The 12,541-nt window shown below is 39.4% G+C and overlaps 1 protein-coding gene across 4 annotated transcripts in view; it reads right to left on the reverse strand.

Annotated features, from left to right (window-relative positions):
* Window positions 1–12,541, reverse strand: part of Fars2 (phenylalanyl-tRNA synthetase 2, mitochondrial) — a 456,276-nt gene that overhangs the window by 358,212 nt on the left and 85,523 nt on the right. The window lies entirely within an intron of this gene.

Consider the following 12,541-nt stretch of genomic DNA (forward strand, 5'->3'; position numbering starts at 1 on the left):
AAATAAAAATATACTTAATGAAACTTAATACTAAGTAACAGACTATGCGAAGAGTAGGCAGAAATCATATTTGTGAATGTTCAATCTTCTCTGCTCTTATTAGTCATGACATTTAATCTAAAACCCTCTGCATCATTCCATCAGTGACTATTCCTCCTCATAAAACACAGCTTCTACTGGAATACATGCACACAGTAAGCCCGACACAAGAGAATTTACTGGAAAGGGGACACAAAGTTGACAGAAGACAGAGGATTGACCTGGATGTGGGGGAAAAAAAGAAAGAAAGAAAGAAAAGAAAAATGCACAGAATTTAATAAGACTGTAGAATTTCCCAACTAAGAGTAGCCTCGGCAGTCATATGGATTAGGACATTGAATTCTCAAAGAAAATAATAAATATCCAGGAATAGATACCCAAACTCTGTGCCTGATAGTGGAAAGACTGTGCTCTACTAACATTGCTTATACTTTACTTCAACAAAAGCAGTTTTGAATTCCCTCAGGGACCATATTAACAAGGATAACTAGAGATCAAAGTTGAAAGTTCAAAAATAATTTAAGTTCTTAAACTTAAGTCACTCATTTTTTTTTAATTTCAAACTTTCATTTGAAATTTTTTGAGATAATTTAAAATATACAACTTGGTTACTTTCTTCAAGATTCATGCAATTCCACCAAGAATGCATAACTCCGTGGTACACAAAAGCCTACCTCACATGGACCTGAGCTGCATAATTGCCAGACTTGAAACTGCAAGTAAGACTAACTTCCCAGAAGCCTGTCCCTAGAACTATCATGACGGAGAAGCTTTCAGAGATACCCAGGAACAGACTAGATTCACGCACATGATAGTGTTTTGTCAGGGTTGCCTCAAGTGGTTTTGGCCGAGCTTCAGCTGAAATCTGTCTTCCCATCTACATTGTTCAGTAACTTGTCCCTGCAGTAGATACGAATTTCAAATTTGCACATGCAGCCTTAAGCATCCCAGCACAAAGCCACACTGATAGGCTGCTAGTTAGCCAGCTCAGAACTCTTGGCAAACACAAGAAAACATTTCTTTCTTCCACAGCATATGCTGTTATACAAACTGCAGGACTGCTTAAAAAAGTGCCTTTATACAGTTATTCATGGTTGCCAACAGTGTTTTACTTTATCAATGTCTTGTTTCTCCATAGATGAATGCTATCCTAACATCCTGTAATGATCTTCTCACGTGTCAAGCTTGTCCGTTAAAGCATAATTTGTTTCATTCTCATTTTGTAACTTTTGGTCCATCTGCTCAGCTCTAGTTTATGTCCACACTCTCATTCTCCATACTGAAACAGTAATTCATTCTTTCTATTATCATCTCTTTCCAAGCAGGACAAATGTAGGGATAGCTTTTTGGCTGTTATGAATTGAAAGACTTCCCTCTGCCTCTACCAAAGCTCTCCATAAGAAAGATGTCATCTGAAAACACAGGAGGCCTAGGAAGGCATTCCAAGACAGCACTGTTCTACTGGTGCAGTGTACTTGCACGTCCCCTATCCACAGCACTGGGTAAGAATCCTTCATAGCCACTTGCCAAAAAAGAAATGAAAGCCAGTACATACGCAGTAATTAATGCAAATGTCTCTGCCCACCCAGTAAACAAAATTCAGAACTCTAAGCAATTTAAGTGCTTTTCAAAGGCCCAAGTCTCTCCAATACAGTTACTTCCCTTAACTTTAGTTTTACCCAAATAATTTAGGCCAAACATCAGTGCATTGAATAATTAAACAAAATAAAATTCATAACCTTCAATGTTAGAAATGAAATAAATATTTAAATAAATGAACAAAACAATGTGAAACAAGGGCCAAATAGGCCCCTGGTTGTTTTTATACATAAAACTTCCTAAAACACAGCAAAGGACATTTTTCAGAGTGACATACAAACATCCCCCAAGATGTAAATTACCTGCAGCATGATCTGGTCCTTTATGAAAAACATTTGCTAGCCCTTACTGTAACTTAACTCACTGAGTTTATATGCACTGTTAGTAAAAATCTCCTTACTTAAAAATGTGTGTAGACTATACAGACACAGAAAGTAGAAAAAGTATAAATGCATGCATTACGTATTGACATTAATACAAAGGACAAAGAGTGGCATCTGAATGAAATACAATGACCAGCTGGCAACTTCACAGAAGTATTCCTGTGGTTTAGTCCTTAAGTCCTTCTCTTAGGTTCTTTATTATAAAGTAAAAAGATGAAAGATCACATATCTCACAGATAAAGGATTAATCCAGACCCTGTTCAGAAGGTACTTCACTCATTGCCCGATGAATAAGAGCTCAGCTGAAGTAAAAAGGACCCAGAGACCTCTAGACATCTGTAACAGAAAAAAGCCAGACTGAGAACTGAGAATAGATGGAAATCTTGTTTGTTCCGATGATTTTCTGTATGTTGGCAGGATGCCGAGGGACTACACATGAGCAAATTATAAAAGAACTGGCTATGCTACGATTTCTACAAAACAGTAAGATGTTGGGCAAAACTGAGGTAAGAGATTGACTCTGCAAAGCAGACCTTGGGGCTAGCAAGATGCCTCAACAAGTAAAGGCACTGTTGCCAAACTGGATAACCTGAACTCCATCCCCAGGACCCACAAGATGAAAGGAGAGAACAGACTCCCAAATGTTGTCCTCTGATTTCTACACAGGCATCACAGCACAAACATGACCCACAATGCACACACACACAAATACACTAAAATCAATAAATGTAAAAAACGAGGGGACGGAGTGCTGGAGAGATAGCTCATCAGCTAAGATTGCTTGCTGCTCTTCCAGAGAACAAGAATTCAGTTCCCATTACTCATGACAGGCAGCATGTAACAGCCTGGAACTCTAACTCCAGGAAATGTGATATCCTCATCTGACCTCCAAAGGTACCCACATACAAGTAGCATACATTCACCCAGAAAGATACACAAATGAAAATATAATAAATCTTTAATTTCTTAAAATATAAAATTTGAACACTGCTGGTGAGAAAGTAAATCATGTAGAAACCTAGGAATTCTGTGCACAAAACAATCAAAACTGGTTCTTGGGGGGCATAATGTCAAGAGGCTAAGGTAGGAGCTTCCCAAGTTAAAGACCCCAGTGATATAAAGCAAGATTGTAATAAACTTGCAAAAAAAACTTTGATTCTTAAAATTGTATCTTAATACATAAACTAGCTTCTACAACAGTATGTGGATTAGCCTTCAGATAAATAGAAAAAAAAAAAAAAAACATTCAGTCTGAAAGGTCCTCCAGAAGTCATTCAGTTCAAAGCTCAGATTCTATAAATTAGGACATGCAGGAAACTAGTCAGGTAATCTAAGTAGATAATTCTGTGGTAATCTGATAAAAATGGGCCCCATAGGATCATATATTTGAATGATTAGTCACCAAGGAGTAAAACTCTTTGAAAGAATTAGAAGGATTAGGAGGTGTGGCCTTGTTGGAGGAAATGTCACTAGGGGTGGGCTCTGAGGTATCAAATAGCTCAAACCAGGCAGCCTGTGAATGAGGATGTAGTTCTCAGCTACAGTTCCAATGCCATGCTGGTCACCATGCTCCTTGCCTTGATGATAATGAACTAAATAAGCCTTTGAAACCATAAGCTAACCCCCAATTGAATGCTTTCTTTTATAAGAATTGCCTTGATCATGGTGTCCCTTCATAGCAATAGAACATAGCAACAGTGACTAAGACAATGGCTTATTCCAGTGACCCAATCCCCAGGTAAAAGTCTTTCTATTTCACGTTATTATAGTTTCCTTCTTCTGACGTCACTGTTTACTAGCAGAATAATCTTGGTCTTTCATCCTCAGTCTAGAGGATCCTTCAGACCACACCACTGTTAGAATTGAGTGAATTAGGCTGGGCATGGTGGCACACACCTCTAATCCCAGCACTCAGGAGGCAGGGGCAGGCGGATCTTTTTGAGTTCAAGGCCAGCCTGGTCTACAGAGCGAGATCCAGGAAAGGCACAAAACTACACAGAGACACCTTGTCTCAAAAAACCAACAAAAAAAGGACCTTGACAGAGGACACTGCAACAGTACCTGGACCATATAAAACTCTCCATAAATGGCAGCTACAACTGCTAATAGTTAATTTACCTAAGTACATTGGACATCTACTCACTGAATCACCTGATCCAACACAGGCTAAGACAGCAAGGTCAATAGGAAGTCAAGCCTCCACAAAGGGATGCTAACTACCTCCTCCACACAGAGCTGAGGGAAGGTTTTATGACTTCAGGCTTACATCAGGAGAACTTATTGGCATCCTTAATATCATCCTCTCAAGTAGCCACTCTTGCTATCTTTTGAGTGATGTGAGTAGAAAGGGACTGGGCACACTCAGGGAAATTCCATATTTAGAAGGGTAAGGCAGAGAGACTATCATGAGTTCAAGGCAAAGCCATCCTGGGCTGAACAGACACACTGCCACAAAAACACAGAAGGAGGAAGAACCTAAAGCATCAATTTTATTGCCATCGATTACACCTCAAATTTAAAGGTTGTCCACATTAATAATACTAGAAACTTTCTTTACCACCCCAAATCTAGCACAGTGACTGAAAAATAAAATGGTAATTGATGTAAAGTTTATTGGGGACGTATTATGTAGATTTTAGTTATTTTTTAGTTGTGTGTGTGCATGCATTCACTTGAGCATGAATGCATGAACCAAGGGAAGCCAGAAGAGTATGTCTGATCCCTTGAAGTTGGAGTTACAGGCAGTTGCGAACCACCCAATGTGTGTGCTAGGAATTAAACTTGGATTCTCCATTTGAATAGTGCATGCCCTTAACAGCTGAGCCTTTTCTCTAACCCTAATGTGAACTTTATAATGGGTCCACAGTCCTCTCTCCACCTCCTTTATTCCTGTTGGAAAACCTAAGCACTTCACAAACTTACCAGAATAATGGTTTCTCTGAACTACAATTGCCTTGCTGAAAAGGATCAATGGTGAGTAACCATAGTCCACACAAGGTCATCACTATGCAAAATCCATCAGACATATGCTATAATGACAGATATAATTAATATATAGTCTATATGGTAAAAAAATATAAAATTTGACTGTTTTAAAATAAATACATACATTTTACTCTACTAGTCTCCATTTCACTCAAAAAAGATCACATCAAGAGAGTATGTTTGTTTTGCATCCTGCTGACAAGGATGAATAACAAAAATTCTCTAAGCAGGCAGTTTCCTCTATTACCTGTGAGAGAGTTATTGGCACAAGCTTTCTAGAAAGCAATTCAGCACTATCATGAAATTTAATACTATTCACACTCTTTGGCACAGTGATGAAAGCTATCATAAGAAAAACCAAAATTAAGGCAAGAGTTAAAAATGCAGTTTTATTTAATGATATTTATATAGAAAAAAGTTAAAAACAGTATGAATATCCCAAAACAAAAGAATAATTAAGCAACTTATACAATAACCATATAATAAAATATCATGTAGTCATTAAATACAACAAATTTTGGAAAGAATCCTAAAGATGAAACAATATACTAATGTTAATTTAGGTCGTATAATTGTATGTATAAAACCTTACCTATACGAATACATGCTTACTATGTATATACCATGTTCTGCACCTGCATGCCAGAAGAGAGCACCAGATCTCATTATAGATGGTTGTGAGACACCATGTGGTTGCTGGGAATTGAACTCAAGACCTCTGAAAGAGCAGCCTGTGTTCTTAACCTAAGAGCCATCTCTCCAGCCCCAACTAGCCAGGCAGTGGTGGCCCATGCCTTTAAGTTCAGTTCTTAGGAGGTAGAGGCAGGCAGATCTCTGTGAGTTCCAGGACAGCCTAGTCTACAGAGCAAGTTCCAGGACAGTTAAGCTACACTGAGAAACCCTATCTCAAAAAAACCAAACCCCTCCACCTCTACACACACACACACACACACACACACACACACACACACACACACAAACCAAATACATGGTTGCCTATAATACTATGTGCTAGACATAAAAACCATGGGAAGAATTATGTGAAAAGCTTAATAGCAGTTACCACTGGTTCTTTATTCTATTTTATACTTCTATTAAATTTTCTAAATGCATGTTTATTGTATTTTAAAGTTTATTTTGAAAACATAGCTATTACAAGAAAACCTTCTTTGAAACTGTCCAGTTGTGTTCTAGACACTATATGGCCTGCATTAAAGAACAGTGTCAGTGCAAATACATCCTTGGCAAGATAACTGTATATGGTGCCCACCTACACCATTACTTATGTGAATAAAAGCAGAATGCTTGTGTAGGAAACTTTATACTTGACCAACTTTCTCTGTTCATCCATAAATCAGCTGTCATAAACACAACAGCAGTTACCCAGTGCCACTTCTTGAGAAGTAAATTTTAGGAAACTGGTCTAATTGTAAATACATTTCTTAATTATATTCATAAAAGAAACTTTTTTTTTTTTTTTTTTTTTTTGGTTTTTCGAGACAGGGTTTCTCTGCATAGCTTTGCGCCTTTCCTGGAGCTCACTTGGTAGCCCAGGCTGGCCTCGAACTCACAGAGATCCGCCTGGCTCTGCCTCCCGAGTGCTGGGATTAAAGGCGTACGCCACCACCGCCCAGCAAGAAACTTTTAATATGTGTGAAACCTCAGAAGCTATGTGGCATCTTAGTTAAAGAAGAAAACTCTTCTTACTTGTAAGGAAAAGGTTCATTAAAAACCTGGATGAAACTAAGGCAGGCCTGTTAGCCAAGAGGTTCCATATGCAGGGCTGCTGGGGCATAGTGAGAAAGTAGGTCACAGTCAGAATCCAGCAGTTGTTTTGTGTTTTTTTGTTTGTTTGTTTGTTTGTTGTTATTTTTCAAGACAGGGTTTCTCTGTGTAATAACTTTGGCTGTCTGGAACTTGCATTGTAGACCAGGTTGGCCTTGAAATCACAGAGATCCAGTGGTTGTTAACACTGCCTCCTTGGGTGGAGCATCAGTAACAGCACAAGCAGCACTGTAAAGGCTGAGTTCTTTCAGAAGGCCTGGGAATGCTAGCAATCAGTAGCAAACCTATCATTTCATTTTGCTTTTCAATCTGTGCAGACCTGTTCCTCAGGAGACTCAGGATTCCTTGCTCACTAGGCTATCTATCTTATAAAGACATTTCACTGTTGAGAGATCAAATACCAAGACATGACTTTTCACAGTAAGCAGAAAAGTAGGCTGAATGAAGAGCTGCCTAAGATCTACTTTCACATTCCCAAGCCCAGCTTAGCTCACTGAGCGCCTACAGAGCACCATTGAAATGATATGCAAATATGCACTCCAGCAGCCTATGGCTTCATAGGTAAATAATAAAGCCTAAGTAAACATACTCCTTTCAGAAATCTTGATGTGGGTGTTTTGTATCCTCCTCTGTCAACTTTACTTAGGTGTGCCGGCAGCACTGGCATAAGCCTTAGTCAACTCCTATGGGACAATCCTTCCTCACCTCCCCCTTGACAGTGCATCCTGTATTCCAAGTTGTAGTAAAAACCACTCACTGGACACTTTCACGTCCTCACATCCAAACCCTACTAATGCAGCAATCAATCAACTTTCCCTACCAGCTCTATAATCCATTCCTGTTGGCATTGTTCTCAGCAACCACTGGCACTGTACAAACGCCACAGTTTGCGCATGCTCAGCCAAATCCCCGCAGTGCTGCTGTACTAAGACATCTCACAGCCAGTTTGTGACGACTGTATTCTCTGGGCTGCCGCCAACACACCTTCCCAGGTCCCCTTTTCATGGCTTCCCATTTGCCAACTCCTTCAACATTTTAATACTGCAATTAAGTTCAAAGTCAGAGGGAGAGAGAGGGGGGGGGAGGGGAGGGGGAGGGGAGGGGGAGGGGGAGGGAGAAGGAAACAGCAGAGATTGCTATGATCTATTCCACACAAAAATTCATAACCCAAATCAGTTCAAAGTTTGTACTCAAGTAAGTTTTGGAACCAATTTTTCTTCGGGGCTTTTCTCAGACCTGAGAATTACAATAAGAGGCCTTGGGCACAGGCTTCCTTGGTCCTAAGTCCACTGCTTGCTGTCAGCCAGGCCCCAATGAGCCCCTTCTCTCAGCTTTAACCTTTTTACTCTAACAATGGAGAAAACATGAGGACCTTCTAAACACATGTCCACATTGGGTTTCTGCTGGGAAACCTGTCATAGTCCGAATGCTAAGTCAAGACTTCCTGTGGCCCAGTCCCAAGCTACTTTTCTTGCCTCCTCTTGGAATCCTTTCCACAACATGCACAGAGTTTACTACTCTGCACCTATGTACTGAAAAATGAGTCCAGCAGGTTATCTTTCCATAAACATTAATTAATTTCCATTAATTCTGATGTTTCAATACAGATGTTAAGAGCGGTATTATAATTTTTTTATTTTTTTTATTTTTTTTGGTTTTTAGAGACAGGGTTTCTCTGTGTAGCTTTGCGCCTTTCCTGGAACTCACTTGGTAGCCCAGGCTGGCCTCGAACTCACAGAGATCCGCCTGGCTAATTTTAATTAATAACAAAAACTAAAATACCTTGAAGTAGTTTCAGCTCATCTTGCCTGTGCTGCCTAGCTCTTGGTCACTTAAGAGGAAGGAACCTAGCCGGGTGGCGGTGGTGGCGGCGGCGGCGGCGGCGGCGGCGGCGGCAGCAGCAGCAGCAGCAGCGCACGCCTTTAATCCCAGCACTTGGGAGGCAGAGGCAGGCGGATCTTTGTGAGTTCGAGGCCAGCCTGGTCTACAGAGCAAGATCCAGGAAAGGCACACACAAAGCTACACAGAGGAACCCTGTCTCGAAAAACCGGAAAAAAAAAAAAAAAAGAAGGAACCTCAACTGAGAAAAAGCTCCAAAAACATGATCTGTGGGCCTGCCTCTGGGACATTTTCTTGATTAATGATTGATGAGAGAAGGCAGGATGAGTGATCCATGAGGAGGAAACAATGTTCCTGCATGGCTTCTGCATCAGTTCCTACCTGAACCTCCCTCAGTGATGGAGTATGAACTGTAAGATAAAATAACCCCTTTCGTTTCAAGATGCTTTGGTCATGGTGTTTATCTCAGCAAGAGAAACCTAACAAGATCTAGATTATCAATGACATTAACCAAAGGGAAATGTAACTCAGAATAACTGCAAAAATAAAACAGATTGATAGCAAGGGCATGTGATGGATTTAGGAGAATCAGTTCTAGAATTCATGTCATTTTTAGAGAAAATAAGATCACATTACAAAATGCTTACTTTTCCTGAACCAAAGAACTTAAAGAAGCCAAACACACAGCTAAAACTTGGTCAAATATGACAAATGCCAAAAACTTTAAAATGGAGGAGGTGGGGTGGGGGCTGGAGCAATGGCTCAAAAGTTAAGAGCAGTCTGCTCTTCTGTGGAGCTAGGTTTGATCTCCAGCATCCATATGGTGGCTCACAACCTTCTGTAAATCCAGTTCCAGGTTATCTAAGGCCCTCTTCTGGCTTTTGAGGGCACTGCATGCACATAGTACACAGACATACATGCCTGCAAGGCACACATACACACAAAATAATTAATTAATTTTAAAATTAAAGAAGATTAAAATGCATAAGCCCTAGCTACCCTGGCCAGAGGGGCTTCTTTCTGAGAGGAGAGAAAGACCACATGCCATGAAGTCAGTCTTTAGAGCCAAAGCCACACAATGATAGCCACATCTCAACCTTGGAGTACACCTCAGAGGTTACACAGGAACAGTTTTGTGCAATGTACCAAGATCACCAAGAAGCCAGTTTCAATGTTCTCAGGAACATAATTTGCTGCATCTATACATCGACTAATTGAGCACCAAAAAAAACTCATCTTCTATGGGCCTCACTGAAAACAAAACAAATGTTTAAAATGGAAATAATCACACATTACATCAAATGATCCAGTCAGTAATCACTTGTGAACATGGATTTTGTTCCATAAAAAAGTAACAAGTTTGGAGCAGAAATAAGTCATTTTATTATTTCTGTGAGGTGGTAAAGCGCACAAAGTACCTGTACCAAGAAAGTATTTCTTCAAAATTAATGACTGCAAAAACGAATTAACAACTCCCATTCCACAGTGCTCACAGAACTGTTTCCATGAGCTCAACACGAAACAAGTTGTTCAGCAGGATCATTCACACTCTATATGATCAACAGATGTGTACTTTGAAACTATCAACCATGAACTGCTTAGGAGAACATAGCAATACATGTAAGGTTGTATGGACAGCAGCACACACACACACACACACACACACACACACACACACACACACACACCTTCTCCTTGCATTGTCTATTTAGACAGGTATATTTTTCACAGAATCTGGTTCAGCTGAGTCCTAAAAATGATAGCAGGCCCTAACAGTGACCTTGCTTCTATCCCGGGTACTTCAACATCCTTGACAAGCATCTAGTGAATGAATTCTTCTGAAATAACTCATCACCATGTGTTTTCTTGACTGACTCCAGAGCATATATGAGACAATGGAGAAGCTCTCAGGGAAGGCAACTGCAGGTCACATACATGTGAGGGTCTCCAACTGTTAAACACCAGCTGCCTCTTACCACATATCATTGCTCCTGGCTTGCATGTATAAATGTAAGTAATTTTTAGCTCAAATGGTGATTTATTTACCTATCATTGGCTTCAAGGCATATTTAAAGGCAGGATTTATAACCATCAGCAAGAAAAAGACACTGGGCAATGCCGCCTGAGGCACATGGCTTCCACTGGTTGGCAAAGGCCCATTACAATATTAATGAGATTGCCATTTGTCAAGACAATTATGAATGAACTTGACAGCTACAGAAAGCAAATAGCCCGATGAAAGACAGGACCAGGGCATATGGATCAAAGGCCTGAGAAATCCCTTGATACTTCTGTCTTTTGTACTTGTGGCCTTTTGTGTAGATAATGTCTTATTAAAACACTAAGTCTGAGGGAGGAAAAGCAGGGGAGAAGCAAGTATTAACACAACTATTATCTGTGTGCATAATCCCCTATGCCCATTCAGAAAAATCTTTTCATCAGTATAACTCAGTTGAAAAGTGACTGCGAATATCAGTCTTTGATAATAAATGCCATGGTTTCAATAATGAGAATTCTGAAAGTGTTTTTCAAACTGGGAATATCTTTATTTATTCAAAAATAAAAGAGCACTCATGAGAAAACTATCACGTGATGGAAACAAAAACAAAAGGACAATATCACTTTGAAAGGTTTTTTTTCCATACTTAAACACAAGTTCCAAGAGGAATCAATTTGGTATCTTAAGCCAAAAGGTTAAGATACTCAATTAAATGAATGCATGAAGGATTGACTATAGACCAATGATTCTACAAATTAATTTGAATGCTGGTTAATAAGTGACATAGGATATCACCATATTTGGAAGTGATGTGACTCTCAATCACTTTTTCACTATTTTTAACTTTTCAAAGTGTCATGTAAAATTAAGTTCATGTTATCAGTATCTATTAATATGAGTACTTTCCTAAATATGCCAGAGGAAAACTCAACATGTACAAGGTACACAACACACACACACACACACACACACACACACACACACACACACACACATGCACGTACACCAGTATATACAAGTAGCAAAACAAAAATATCTCATGCTCTTACTATCTCAAAAAACCCAAGTGAAATAGCAAACTAATGGCTAATTTCAACATTTATCAGCTTCTTTCTTACCTTATTTGCTACAAAAAAAATTTTTTAACTGGACTATAGTTCTATATAGTCCACATTTGGGGAGAAACATTGCAATTATCCACAAACTCTAGCATTTAAAAAAGTTTCATAATAACTTTAGTAATGTATATATACATAACAATTTTATATTTTTAAATGTTCAGCTAATGAAAGAGAAGATTTTCACCCAGAAATCATTTAGCAAGCAGAATGGTAATGGCAAATAAAATTAAAAATTGTTTCAAGTAAGCTCATTAATTTCATATTAAAAAACTATTTTAAGAAATTAGAAATATTACTGCTACGCAGAAAAATAAGCTCTGGGTTAAATTTTTTCTCCTAACTATTCTAAATAAGCTGATTTTTAATCTACAATTCTCCAAATAAGTTCACTGCATATAAAATCCTGGGATGCTGGCTCTGGTAGAGAAGAGAGTAAGTTACAGCGCATGGGCACATCTAGTCCCACAGCCCAGGACTGGTGAGCAGAGGCCAACACGCTCCAGTGTACCTTCATACAATTGCAACTGCAGCACCCCCCTCAAAGCCTCCACAGCTCATTTCTTACTCCTTCAAACTTGAAAACAACACAAAGTCCCACCTACAGACAAGATAAAGCTACAGTGAAGCACTCGGTCATGATTCGTCCAGGCTGCAGCCCACCATGCAATGCCCACTGCCTGGCCTCACCAACAAACACCACCTACCATGTTTTCTTCAATATGCTCTCTATATGATTTCTTCCAAAATGGAAGCCATCTTCCCATTAACATGATTCAAAACTCCATTAATGT

Source organism: Peromyscus leucopus, chromosome 5 (genome assembly GCF_004664715.2).
Source record: "Peromyscus leucopus breed LL Stock chromosome 5, UCI_PerLeu_2.1, whole genome shotgun sequence".
Classification (NCBI taxonomy): Eukaryota; Metazoa; Chordata; class Mammalia; order Rodentia; family Cricetidae; genus Peromyscus; species Peromyscus leucopus.